The sequence below is a fragment of the Manis javanica genome, chromosome 6, assembly GCF_040802235.1.
Source record: "Manis javanica isolate MJ-LG chromosome 6, MJ_LKY, whole genome shotgun sequence".
Taxonomy (NCBI): Eukaryota; Metazoa; Chordata; class Mammalia; order Pholidota; family Manidae; genus Manis; species Manis javanica.
Genome location: NC_133161.1, coordinates 123073396 through 123088094, shown reverse-complemented (window position 1 = coordinate 123088094; position 14699 = coordinate 123073396). Strand labels below are relative to the sequence as shown.

The following is a 14699-nucleotide window of genomic DNA, read 5'->3' as shown; positions in this document are numbered from 1 at the left end:
GGTTCTTGTTCACGAAGCCGTAGAATGACCTTTACAAACACTCAAGGTAGGAGAGCAAGGTACAGGCTTTTTTAGAAATAAAGTGAGAGAATAGAGCTTCTGGCTTATGCCAGGAGGGTACAAGAGAGCCTGTGATGGTGCGTTGTCTAGGGGTTTTATAGGCAATTGAGGATTTTTCGAGAACATCAAAAGAAGACTTAGGGGTGTGGACTTGTACCACCTGCCCTTGTCCTCAAGGTGAGCTGGGTCATAGTCTGATTGCTAGGGCTGACAGCAGAGTAGCATTGTCAGCCCTTGATTGCTGATACCCTTGCAGAACACTCAAACATTCCAGGCCAAGTTGCTCCTGGCCTTTTGACTTTTAACTGATCTCACTGAAGATGTCTATATCTTTACTCTAGAGAATTAGTGTGACCTTGACTTTGCATAATGCTTAGCACAGAGTTTCAGTAGGGACTTCTTTGCCCATTGTTACATCGCTCTGACTGTAAATATTCTGCCCTGCTTTTCCTGGAGGCCCTCACCCTACTCTGACTACACCCACGGTCCCTGTCTCACCATGCTGATCCTGATATGGTGATAGGAATTTTTTTTTTTTAATTTACAGAGAGCCAACCAGATATAAATAGGATTGGTGGCAATAAATCTGAAACACCAAAATGCAATCTTTCTGAAGAAAACACCACTTATTGTTAAGACTATGTATTTTCCTCCAAAATCGTGAGCCATTATGTGACAATTAGCACACTGAATTAGGTATTATTCAAGCAAAACACTAGAAGGAGAGAATATATAATTATTCACTTTTTGAAGTATATGAAAAAATTTTCATTAAAGCCTCATATTTAAATTCATTCGTTGTTCTACAGTGCTCAGAGTAGTGAGTTCCTGATAAACGGGACTTAAATGAATCATATGTCCCTGAGAACATACAAAATGTCATAAATTGCCAACTAATAGGTTTAATATGGCATTTTATCTTGTTATGCACTTGTGCTAAAATTGTTTTCCTTTTATTGCATTCTCTACACACGAGGTCTCTGCATCTGGTAACAAGTTGTTTTGTCGTGATTTGATTGATTTACTCTAATCAAAATAGTGATTGGTTTAATGAACTGGTGAAGAACACTCAGTGGAAGTGTACTACTTGAATTTGAGTTTCAGTTAGACCATTATGATAAAATGGGACAATTTATTTAAGGCATACCGACTTCAGTGCCTAGTGCATAGTTAGCCCTCATCAAATAGTACTAGTTCTTATTTTGCCCCAAAGAGAAAGATCACCTATTAAATATTTGAAACTTTCCAACTTGCCAATGTGTTTATTAGCTCTGGTATGTTAAACTGTACAATTAACTTTTCTGAAAGCGTCAAATGCTAATTTGGGGGTTCCTCTCAGTTCCCTAAAAAGTCAGAAAATCCCCTGAACAGAACCTGACATTCCTAATTAGAACATGCGTGCCATCTAGTGGTCGCATTTGCTAACTACATACTTATTGGTGAACAGAAAATTTAGTGAAAATATTCTGCTTGCGCTTCATAATGCAGACTATTGGAGTGAATCTATGAAAAACAAATGAGGTTTCCTGTATGTACACTACATAACCAATAAATAAGTTTAAACACTAATCTTCAGCAGAGTAATCTTCAGTAAAGGTAATTCAGTTCCTGGTCCACAGGAAGCATACAGTCTAGTTCTATATATAAAGACCTACATAAAATTATTTAGCAGGGTTTATAAATATGAACTAGGAAAAAAATATGAGTCCATATGTAAATGAGACCAGGGAGGGCTGGAATAGAAATCGGGTACAGTATTTGATAGCAATTTTTTTGAAGGACGATTATTCTCATTTAGTGCAGAGTCAAAGAAAGGTCAGGTTAATGCACCTGAGAGACCGGAAAGAGAGGAGAAATGATCAAGATGCAATACATGCATGAAAATTCTTTAAAACAAGACACAGTAAATTAGAACATATGAAGTAATTAGAGATATTTACTCCAGATTGAGAAGACTGGTTTATAAACAGACTATTTGGAGACATACCTGGTCATGTCTGGTCAACAAAAGGATCCTAGGTTTTGTTTTTTTACAGAACCGACTTTATATAAGAAGATCTTGGCAAGAGAGAATTATACAAAATGGAAATTAGACATCTATAAATAAGTGTATTAAAACTGATAAGTATCCTTAGACTGGAGCTATATCTAAGAAAAAATATGCAAGTGCTTATCTAAAAAGCTACTGAGAGAAACTAACAGTAAAGTTTACTTTTAAATTAGTAAGATTTCAGCTTTTATTCCTATGTTCTAAAATCTTAGTTTAACTGCCAGTGTTTTTTGTTCTTTCCTAAGGAAGCACATTTTTGTAAGACCAAGATGGCACAGAGGGTGAGCATGAGAGCCACTTATAGGAGGTCAGTCATGCCTTCAGCCTCTGTAAACAAAACTTGGCACTAAGAGCTACAAACAGCCAAATTAGAGCAGCTCCACTTCTACTTAATGGTTTTGGTTGCAGATGTTATCAAGACATCCACAAAGTAGGCTATGTTCTTCAGTGTTGGTTCCTGAAGCAGCTGTTAAATTAATTAAGTCAGTATTTTTTTCCAAGTCTGATTAAGATATGTTTATTTCTGCTTTCACAAAACAGCTGCTGTGTAAGTACTAAAACTGATGTTCTAAGAAACCCAAAATAAAATTAAAATCATCTTATGTTGTCCACTTCAAGTAAAAGTTTACTTAGGGATCTTCGTGTTTTATTTATAGGGAATACTAGTGTATATCAACATGTAAGATTGTGATTTAATTTTATTCCTAAGTACTTTCATGTTAAATATTCTTTTTAACATATAACATAAAGGATTAAAACATCAAAACAGAAAGTGCAAATGCTGAAAAGTGGCTCCAATAAGCAAAGCAGGTGATGTAAGAAAGAGGGCTGAACTTGATTTGAATTGAATATTGCTATTTCCCTACATTTTATGGTACAATTTGTGGGGATAAAATAATAGTTATGGTGTATTAACTAGAACCTAGAACCTTATTTGAATTAAATGAAAGGAGAGGAAAAGGAGGGCATGATTTAAAGAAAAAATCTGTAACACAAATAAGACAAAAGCTTAGAGGCAATTCAACTGCTACAGATGTGCCACATCTGCTCACTTGCCCAATGGGGACCAAGAGATAAAGAGATTAAGACATTTATACAAAGATGGTTAGACAACAAGATCACATACACAACAAGACAGCTGGGTTGAGGTACACTAAACATAGTACGGAGAAAATGACCCACTATACCACTTAATTCATTTACAAACAGTATTTTCAATTCAGTTAATGTTTAAATGATATTTAATCAGGGTAGATATGATATGAGCTGACTGTTTTTTTTAAGTCCCTAAACTTCTAAAATAGAGATAAACAAGTGGTCTCTTTAAAACAACCTTTTGAAGTAAGCAGCACTGGAATTTTATTATGGGCATGAATACCTATGTCTTTAAAAGACAATTCTAATTCAGGACAAAATTTAAAATTTCCATTTTCACATGAGTATAATAGAGAAATCTTAGGTATGATTCATGTGTAAAGTTGATGGATTCTCAGAAAACATGAGTTAGTTTGTTCCTTCTTGGAAGACCCCCTACAAGGAAATTTTCTCTGCTTTTTCCTTTATGCATTGCTGTTTTTCTTTCTAATTTCAAACACTGAATTGTTTATACCTGAACCTCGTGGCTACAGTAGGATACAGAGGTGTACCTGATCTATATACCCCTCACTTTCCAAACACAACAATGTGAATACATACAGCACAAAAATCCCTCCACGATAAATTATCAGATAACCTTGAAAGGAGAAGTGCTATTAAATCATCAATTTGTTGCAAAAATATATTCATGTCCAACTGTGATAATATTGCTTCCTTTATAAAGCCAAAACGTAGAGCCTTTACATTATTTTATTAATAAAGGAGAATGATTTAATTCATCTCTATTATTTGAAACATGAATTTTAAATGAACTGTTCACACTAATTATGGGAGGGTACTATGAATCATGTGACTGTATTTCCTTCTTCGCGTTGGCTACTAACTACCTTAGTGGTAAACTTAGGGCCATTTTTAAAATGTAAGTCTTTTATCTCTCTCTAAATCCTATTCCTGGCTCCATATCTCTCCTGTCTATCACTTTGCCTTATGTCTTGATTAACTGACCTACATTTTAATTAATTTTTAATTGAATACATTTCTACAAGCCAACTTAAAATCCTTTCTGAAGCAATGCTAGTTGAAAGAAAATAAATGATTTGAGATGACAGAAATGCCAAAATTATCATATCACATTTAAAGAAAGGTGTTCTAAGAAGTGAAAAAAAATCTTACAAGCAAGTTCACCTTCTATATCCCCCACTGAGGCTGAATGTGTTCAATTATAATAAACATTTAAAGGCAAAAACCTCATGGCACAATAAAAACAATGCTTTAAGCTCGTATAGACTTTGTATCTATTTTGTGATATATTTAAAGAGGTTATAAAAGTCCTGGTGATTCTCTGTGTGAACCAACAGCCTGATGCAGGAGTGGAGCCAGTGAAGCAGAGAAAAAGCCCAGAGAAGTCAAATCTCGGTAACAAGCCCTCGGTTAACACATAAAGAAAATAACCTAATTACTGGAAAGCGGGGAAAAAGAAAATAAAAAGTATGGAAGGGTAGAGAAGCATTAAATGTGAACACACAAATTTGTCTTTGCTATGGAACGAGAAATCAGCTTACATCCTGAGGGTAGCCATTAAAAGCAGAGACTGGATGTTTGTACATGTGTGGATGAATGGGAAGAAGCCAAGAAACAGGAAAAAGACTAATTTTAATTACCAGAGGAGCTGCCAGAGAAAGAACACAGGGCCAGTGGCAGGAAAGCGTCCAGCTACAGGCTGTACGGCGCTGTCCACTCCCTGACAATTAGAGCAGGCAGACCCCACTGGGGGCTCAGCGAGCACGATCCGCCCCCGCGCAGGTCTGGCGGGGCTCAAGCCCCCGTGAAACGCGGACACCGCGTGCGACCTGACGCCCCCACAAGCCTCGGATACAGACGCACAGAATCAGAACGCAGTACCTGCGGCTCCAGTTCCATTAAAAACAGGTGCCGACCGCAGTACCTGTGGAAAGGCATTGCAAAGGAAATGCAATATAATTTTTTTAAACAAACGCTCAGCCAGCACCACCACGATCCCAGAGAATTAGAGAATAACTCAAGACTGCGAGAGGAAAAGTAGAGGGGAGGACTAGCAGAACAATGGCACTAAAGCTGCCACGGTGGATTTACTACCTGTGTTAGTTTTCCAATTACACCCATTGTGATATAAAAATTCAGGGGGAAAAAAGCCGCTGAGACTGAGCCGACTATTCCCTTAGCGTGTGCGGAACTGACACGGGGCTGGGGGCGGAACCCGGAGAGACAGGAACAGTCAGGGAGCCTCATGGTCCTCAGGTAAAACTCGCAAGGGCGTGAACGGAGCGCAGCGCTTCCCAGTCAGAACCTCAGAAATTCCCACAAGTGTGGAGTCCGCCCGAGCCGGCGCGGCCGCGGCGGAGGTACCAGCGAGCGGGCGGCAGCCGGCGGCAAGGGCGGGAGCGGCGGGCGGCGTCCCGCGGCCTGTGGCGGGGAAACTCGCAGGTGCCGAGCGGGGAGCGCGGGGAGGCGCGGAGGGAGATGCCGCCCGACCGGCGACCCGGCGAGACAGACACAGGGAGCCCTCCTCCAGGCACACAGACCTTCAAGCCGGGGACCTCCTCGGCGAGGGGCGGCGAGGCGCGGGCGGGGCGGGGCCAGGCAGGGGCGCGCGGCGCGGGGCGCGCGGGCGCAGTGGAGGCGAGCGCGCGAGCCCCAGACGCTCAGCCTGAGGCGGCGCCGCGCCTGCTTCGCTCTCAGCGCCTCCGAGCGGGGAGCGGGGCCTCCGCGGGCAGCCGCCCAGGTGCCGCGACGCTCGGGCGGGGAGCGCGCTACCTGCGTCCCCCCCTCCGGGAGGAGCGGGCCAAGGCGGAGGATTCCCTCTGAATGGTTTAAAGAAAACCCAAACCCAGAAACAAACTCCGCGATTCTCTTCTGCCACAGGCAGAGAAGGACCCAAGGAACGGCTCCGCCTGAACTGCGCCGACGGGCAGGAGGATGCGAGGCGGGAATTGAGGCGCGGGGAAAGGACAGGGCGGCCGGCGTCTCGGGTAAGTGGCCGGCGCGGCTGTGCGGGGACCGCTGTCGGCGACTGTGCGCCTCACCTCCCGCCTCTCGGTGTTGGACACGTTCGCTTCTGCAGAGCCGTTCTGTCTTGCCATGTTGCCAGAATTTAAAAACTGTGAGATAAAGCTTTCTTTCATTCTAACATGTTATTTTTCTCTGCTGGGATTTTATGTCAGAAAAGTTGAAGCAAGAGTAAATACGACCCATTTGGGTATCCCAGAACACCACCCATAATAAGAGTAAACTGTGCCTGCAGCTGAACGGTAAGGTGATAAAGGCCAGGACAGGGAAGAATTTTTCTCCGAAAGAAACTAAATGTTCAGAAAATAGGTTGTCGTTCTCAGGTGCTGAATGTGTACGTCTTGGGAGTGAACGATGTGCTTGTGAGAACAGAGCCCAAACTGGACATCTGGCGGTGCAATCACTTGTTAAAATTCAGTAACGATGCTCTGTAAGTGGAGTTATACAAAGTTCCAGAAACTAAAAGAACAGTATCTTGGATTATGGCTGAGGTAGTTTCCAAATGTCGTGTAGGAATGTGAGGGATATTTTTTTAAAGAGTATTAATATACGTTCAGATGTTCTTACTGAGTATTTTTGTTGAAGAGTGGGAGAGAATATTAATTTGCATATGTATATGAACGTGGTGAACAATGAGCTGAGAATTGCTCTAACAACTTTAGAATTTTTAAGTTACTTTAACTAACCTTATTTGGAAAGAACAAGAATCCACTACATACTTTAGAATTGTTTTCTTTTAAAATCTTATGGCCTCTCCAGCATGAAAAATATGGCTCACCACGATAATTTAAAGGCAAGTTTGGAAGCAGAAAACTTTTAAACTGTTGTATATGAAATGCCTTAGCTATATTCAACTATTTGTTTATTCTTAATTTAAAAGATAAAATCATTTAGAGATGCCATATTTCTACCTAATTCTCCATTTTAATTCTGGAAATAGGATGAAAGAAGTAGATGTTCATTAGGTCAAATTTCAAAATTAATGGAGGTATTTTAGTTACTATTGAATTACATTGGAACTACAGAAATACTTTTGACTATCCCAGCAAGCTTAAAGGAATTCATTATGATTAATATTGTGACCCTAAACTTTAAAGAATTAGTAACGATTACATGCTTATTTTTTTTCTTAATACCTGTAGTCAGTTTTAAGCACCTTACAAATGTTTATTTGCATATTTTCCTACTTCATACTCAAATTATTGTTAAATTCAACGTGGAATATATTGAGTCGCAAACTTGACAGGTATGTTTTTCCTCTGATTCAAATGGAAAAAGAAGACTATGTAATAATATGTCACAGAAAGATTAACATAAAAGATATTACATGTAAAGAACAACTAAGTCTAGTAAAGGAAGCATTGCACAAAATTCAAAGTTAAAAGTTGATAAAGGAAATGTGATATAAAAAATAAAAAAGACTTAGGAAAGTAACTTAGCTGGAGTATGGTGAGGTATTAAAGCTTATTTGAGAGAGAAAATCAGTGAGATGCTTATTACAATATAAATGCCAATGTTTTTGTGCAGGGAATTGGTAGAGTCTTTACCTTGTTCTTATTTAAAACTTCTGAAAACTAAGAAATGGGTAGAATAACTGCTATTTTTTATTTCTCTTGGAATCCATACACAACTGAATAGAAAGTTAGAATTCTCAAAAGTTATAAAAAGCATTATTGCCCCAGTAGATAAACTAAAGCCAGACTGTCTATAAGATGTGGGGAATGTATACATCAGGATGCATTTGAAAATAGATCTGAGAAGCTCCAGTTCTGGAATTTTTAAATGGATCACTGAAACACCTTAATGCTTTTTAAGGTGAGCAATACTTCAATTTTTAAGTATTTAAATCTTTATTAAGTTGGGAAATGAACTAAAAAATCAAACCATTAACATACACATAGTCTTTGTTTATTGAAAAAAATTTTAAAAATTAGTTGTTTGTGAAAGATTACTTCAATTTGTGTTCAGTTAAGTAAGACTGTCTATTAAAAATGGACCAGGTTTGAATTATATATATATATACAAATTTTAAATGCATATATTTCTATATAGACATTTAATACACACACACACTTATTGGATTTATATATAAAGACATTTTATATATTTAACAATTTAGAAGACCTCCACCACCTTCAGGATAGAGGTTAGACTGTGGTTTAGTGTCAAAATTTACTTAGTGTTAAAGATCAGAGGGTGTGAGTGAAAGGAAGAGGGCTCTCCAGATGAAGAAAGTAAGGGAATGCTCTGATGGTCAAGCAATTTTGGAGTTAATCTTACTTCTAGGAAAAACAAAAGATGTTTGTGTGAAATTAAAAAAAAGATTGTTTAGATGGCTGTAGTAGTGTAAAGATGATTTGGCTATATTTAAGTTCCACTGGCTACAACAAAGTTTTATAGCAGACCTTAGTGTCCCCCATTGATCAAAAAATAATTCTGGATTTTATGAAGCCAAGATATTTAAAATACTGTGATTTGTTGAATCCATCTTACCACACATATTTTGATTAACTATAGTCTTTGACTTGTCTGTATTTTTAAATATATTTTTAAAAACATTTTACTAAGAGGTTGGATATTTATTTCTCATAATATAAGTGGGTCCATATGTTTATACAATTTGGTGTCTCAAAATTTTGACTTCAGGAGCTCAGATTTATTCATATATTTGTTATTACTGAGGATACAAACGTAAAGGTGTGTGTTTCTCACAAGATATTTTGTAGATTAGTGTTATAAGGCTGTGCTAATATGTAATATGAACTTAACACTTTACAGCAGGAAAGAGGCTGGTCGGAAGTTCAAAGCAGTAGAATCTGTGCAGAGGTCTATTTTCTGGGCATTTGTGATCAATACTCTACATTAGAGTCTGGTGCATTTTAAAAAGTAATGAAGTATATAAAACTCCTTAACACTTAAGATACAGGATTAAAAACTATTATGAACTATGTCCCATCTCAATACCCTACTAATTTACCTATTTTGATATTCAAATGTATAGTTAGAATGTTTCTGATAAATGAAACATTACCAGTTTATATTCTCCCTAGACACTTAAACAGGTTTTTAGTGAACAATTTTTATTAAAAATGAATAAAACACATTTAGTGGTGTTTCATTGATACAGTATACACACACACACACACACACACACACACACACACACACACACAGATATACTGTCTAGGAAGTTGTTATGATTAAATTCTTTCATCAAAGTTATTTGGCAGTATTAAATTATATCCTATAAACTTGATATGAAACCATGTATTTAATGCCATTTATGTTTTACCTATTATATATATGAGCATAAGCTTTCCCTATCAATCCCTTAAGTTAAAACACAGGTCTTTAATTTTGTAATCCAGAGTATTACATATTATACTTTTGACATTATTGCCTTCTAACATCAGCTCATAAAACTTAAAAACCAGCCAACATATAGAATACCTTTTCTTTGGTACTGGAAATGGAACTCCAGAAATAGGGTCATAATATAATTCTGAAAAATAAATAAAAATTCTGTCTTTTTTAAGGAAATCAAAAATATAAGTGAATCCACCATCTCTTAATTTAATGTTAAATGATACGAGTTTTGTTATTCATGAATAATTTTAGAAATTACAGTCATGTTATTTTTCCATGTGTTTGTTAAGTTTCAATTCCTTGTGATCACTATCATTTTTAAATAGTTCCAAAAAATGTTTCATTAGATAAAATTGACAACACAGGTGCAAAACTGATTTTTTTCCCTGGTCTTAGTGGTCCCCTAAAATTCCATAATGACCTAATAACTTTCTTCCTAGTGGATACTACTTTTTAATTAAATAAAAAGTATTTATTTAATTGGGGCATTTCCTCTTATGTCAGGCATGGTTCCAGGTACTGCCTGTACTCACTTGTATAGACCAAAACTATTGAGACCTTGATAGAAAGCAAGGTATTTATACATGCTTTCCTGCAAGCATACCTTTAGAGTTTGTGTCTTTACTCTAAAATATGGATCTGCCTAAGAGTTAAAGTAACTAATCTGAACATTGTCCAAAATTTAAGCAAGGTAGATGGACAAAGAAGATGAAAAAAATATTTAATGTACCTGAGTGATCAAAAACTCTCTTGTTACCATTGATTGGAAAAGTATAATTACATGCATATATACATTTTATGAGGGGAATAGGAGTCTGCTCCTGATCATCCTTATAGCTCTTAAGGCATCAGAAAGATTTCATTTTCCATTTTGATCCAATACTAACTATTGCACTTGGAACTTAGAAAAATTTTGCTGATAACTTAGGCGATAAAACGTGGATTGAAGTTCTCTTTCTCTCCTGATTGTTATAATTTTGGCAGAAACTTTCATCATCAGGCTAAAAAGATATGTGGTTCTTACTGAGATATACATTATAACAGACTATGTCTGGAGCTGCAAACAGATCTTTTAATGTATTTTCACAAATATTTCACTAGTTCAGGAATTTGTATTAGATTACTAGTTGGAAAGTGGTACATTTATATGCTGAAAAATTACTTTTAAGCACATAAAATTGCATCTTTATTTTCTCAGGTATTAAATTTCATATTTAAATGTATTGAGGAACTTCTGAAACTAAACAAAATGTAAAGGTAACAAAGAGTTTAGAAAAATTTTAATTCTCGGGTTCCCATTTCAGTTTTGTGAAAGAATTCACTTTTCCGTCATGTAATATTTATTGCGCTACTACTGCACTTTATAACCTCTAAAATGACAGAATTAGATGAAATCCCTGGTGATTAAGATTAATATTAATTGGAAGATACAGGTGAGTCAAATTCTTGTTTTCTAGAAATAAATTTTTATTTAATTGGTATTTAATGATCATTAAATATTAAATTGTTGCCTGGTCTCCTAAACAAATTTAAGTGTTCTCATGTATTTCCAAAATCATTGTGAAAAGTCTTATATTAAAGCTTAGATTTTGTGTTTTGCTTTATTTTGCTATTTTGAAACTTCATATTCTCTAAAAGATATAGACTAAATCTCATCTCTCATATTGAAAAATTAATAAAACAATTTGTTAGTGATCATTAATTTTTCTAGTTTTGACTATATTTGATGATAGGAACTTCAAAATTCATATAGTTTATAGTAGAATTGAAACCTTAAACTTCATAATTCAATACTTTTCCTCTTTTAATGCCATTATTTAAATGGCAATGTGTGAACTAGTGAATAAGAGTTTCTAATGCTAATGTAACTACCTCATTAAGCACAGGTCTCATGAGTTATTGATAAATAACTTAAGACACTGGAAAGAGTGACAGAGTACATACAATTTAGTGTTGGAAGGAGCCTTACAGAGCTCCTATTTTCATATATTTATCATAAAATAAATGAGAAATAAATAAAAATATAAGGCAGTGGAGCAATGGGTTCCTCATTCATTACACTTAATGGACAAGATGGAATGAGAACCCTGTTTTCTTAAATTTCTAGGTCAGAGCTTTTTATATTTATACCTTTTTATTCTTGAAAATCTTAATCATTTTTATATCCTTTAAATCAAGATTAGGATATAAGCATATGTAACTTACTGGCTGCTGTTGATTATCTGTAAAACATTGTCTTTTAAAATTAGAAAATTTTAAATTCAATTATATTAACTGAGAGAAAGCAGCTATACCCACATTCTCTTAACCAAGAACTGAATGTCTAGACAAATTTAATTGGTAGATGTGAACCTTTTTACAATGAATTTAGTGTGCACTCTACAGCTAAATCAAATAGGGGAAGGTTTTCAACAGTTTCAGTTAAAAAACCTGGTAAGAAGAGGAAAAGGGATTCACTGGCTTTTTTCCACTGTATATTTATGAAGGACCATCAGTTTATTTTGTTAATACTTTTTTAATGGATTGACAATTTTGTGGGGTTTTTTTAGTAATAAATGTTTAATAGGGTACTAAAATAAATAGAAACTCAATGAGAAATACGGGTGAGAAAATGTTCCCATATATTGGCAAGTTTGGATAAAATATAAATCATTGGCTTCTTTAGGGTGGTAATGATTTTAGATTAATAAAATGCAGAGCAGAAAATGAGTTGCTAGAAATAGGCAGCACTAATCTGAGTTTTAGAATTTAAATATCAAAACATATAAATTCTAGTTTACTGTTATAATGCTAAAGGAAGTTAATAGGAGCAAATTTGAATCTGTAATAGTATTATCACTGTGTCTGACCAAAGTTTGTCTTGCTTAATTTTTATAATGTGATGTAAATTATTTTAGAATGAATCTACATGCTAAAATTTATCTTTAGTAGAACTGAACATGATAAGCCTAAAATCAGTATAGTGCAATTCAGTGAAAGTGGTTAATACATTGCTAGGCTTCTGACATAACATTATTTACACATGTCTTTTTTAAAACCAAATTGTGACATGAGATTTTTTTTCCTGCATCTATATGGGATGACTTCATATTGTAAAACTTTTTCCTTTTAAGTACTGTATATTTAAAGGTGACAAATGTGTACAGATGATTTGTTAAGGTGGTCTTGTTAGTGTACACCTCAGTGAGTAAAATGAATGAAAAGTAATTCCTTTCATATTTAAAGCAATTCTACATTATTTCACTCACTCAAATGGTCTGCTATGGGCAATTGCTGTTAAGTAAGAATATAAAGAGGTTTAAATAGTTCATGGGCTGGTGGAGGAAATAAGCACATAGGGTGAATGTGATTCAAAATGAAATGTGCAGTGATAAAGTTATATACAGCTAAAATGCATATTTTCAGTATTTCTCCTTTTGGTGACTGCTGTTAGTTTTCTCGTACTGAATCTTTCCAGCTTTGAGTATTTCATGCTAGCATTGGTTTTGTAACTGTGGCATTTACTTCTTAGTCTCTAAGTTATTTTGAACTAACTTTGGTTCAGAGCTTCACTTTAATTAGTGCTGTGTTTTTCTATGTTTCATTACATGGCTAACTTTAGTATCTTTAAAGCCATCTAGTTTGAGATGAAACAGCTGAACCTGAGGTAAAATAAGTATGGCTTAGATGCTGTTAAGAAAACTCAGTTTTTAAAACATGATTATAAAGAAGCTTGATTTCTTAAAGTTATTAACTATGAATATTAACAGTGCTAGTGATGCTTATTTTACAGGGGGTGGATTTCATTAAAAAGTAATGAAGCTTTACTTATACAGCCCCTTTCAGATAACAGTAGTAACAGCAGGCAGAGCTGTAGTAAACATTATTTTGATAATTAACAGTAAAACATTTAATATAGGAAGACAGTATAGAATAGGGGGTTTTGTGTTTGATTTGTAGGGTTCAGTCTTTGCTTTATGACTTAGCTTTGTAATAATAAGAAAGTTACTTATGCTTTCAGTTCTTGAAAAATTAGGATAATAACTGTCATGCAGTTATAATATATAAGAATGTCTGTTTTTCAATGACAAACTTAAGTCTGGAAATAAATTTTGACTTTATTCCCACCTATTCTAACATTTAAGCTTTATCTGCTTACCAAAATATCCTATTTTTGTATGAGTTACAAATGCTGTTCTAATTGTGGATAACAATATTGAGATCTATAGAGCATGAGCACTTAAAAATTATTCTGTATAGCTTGTTTTTTATTTAAGTTATGTACTTTAACAGGCATTTCTTACATTAGTGTATATATACAGTGCCACTTATTTTGGGGACCCAAAAGAAGTGAGAGGCTTGATCTCTGACAATGAGAAGGTGGAAATTTATCAGTCAGGGCACAACTTGATAAGAAACTTAAAATGTACTAGCAAATATAACCACTGAGACACTCGACCTTGGAAGAACAGAAAGGATCATTGTGGGGATGGAGTAAACTCACCCCCAGACATAATGAGAAGCACTAGGACCTGAAGGAGGTTTCAATTATAGATTGGCAAAGATGAGATGGATGTGTAGAAGGAAGTAGAAAAGTTAATTTTTGTAAAGAAAGAACTCTGTAGGGCAAATAGAGTTGTTAAAAAATATCCAAATGAGGAAATATAACAGATTCTGAGAGACACTTGAAGAAGAGATTTTGTTAAAAAAAAAAAAGAGGGTACTAGTTCATCTCAAGATTAGATAGTATTTAAGATGAGGTTCAGTCCCAGTTTTGTCTCTCACTGTGATTTGGAAAAGTCACTTCCTCAGTGTAGTAATTAAAATCAGTAAACATAAATTTTTTTTTTCAGGATAATCCACTGTACTTCAGTGGCTTTGTGGTTTACGAGGTCTTGAGGTGGGAGGACAATTGAACGGAAACATAACTGTGGGTGTTGACAGCTGAGTCTAGGAGAGATTTCACCAGAGATGATGAAATGAGATTATGTTCATGGCAAATGCGGAGACCATGGAAAGAGCATGTACTTGTTACACTCAGGTTTAATTCTGACTAGAGCTTCCCTATGTACTTCTCTGAGTAATGCAATAACCTTTCTAAGCT

General features: G+C 35.6%; 1 protein-coding gene across 2 annotated transcripts in view; it reads left to right on the top strand.

The window, feature by feature from the left end:
• The first annotated feature begins 5452 nt into the window (after positions 1–5452).
• CNTN5 (contactin 5) overlaps positions 5453–14699 on the top strand; it is a 1232567-nt gene continuing 1223320 nt past the window's right edge. The window contains exons 1-2 of one of the 2 annotated variants that reach the window (XM_073239418.1): positions 5453–5586; positions 6107–6213. The gene's annotated coding sequence lies outside the window, so the exon portion shown is untranslated. Of the gene's footprint in view, positions 5587–5888; positions 6214–14699 lie in introns of those variants that run through there. The other variant, XM_037025637.2, reaches the window with a different exon arrangement.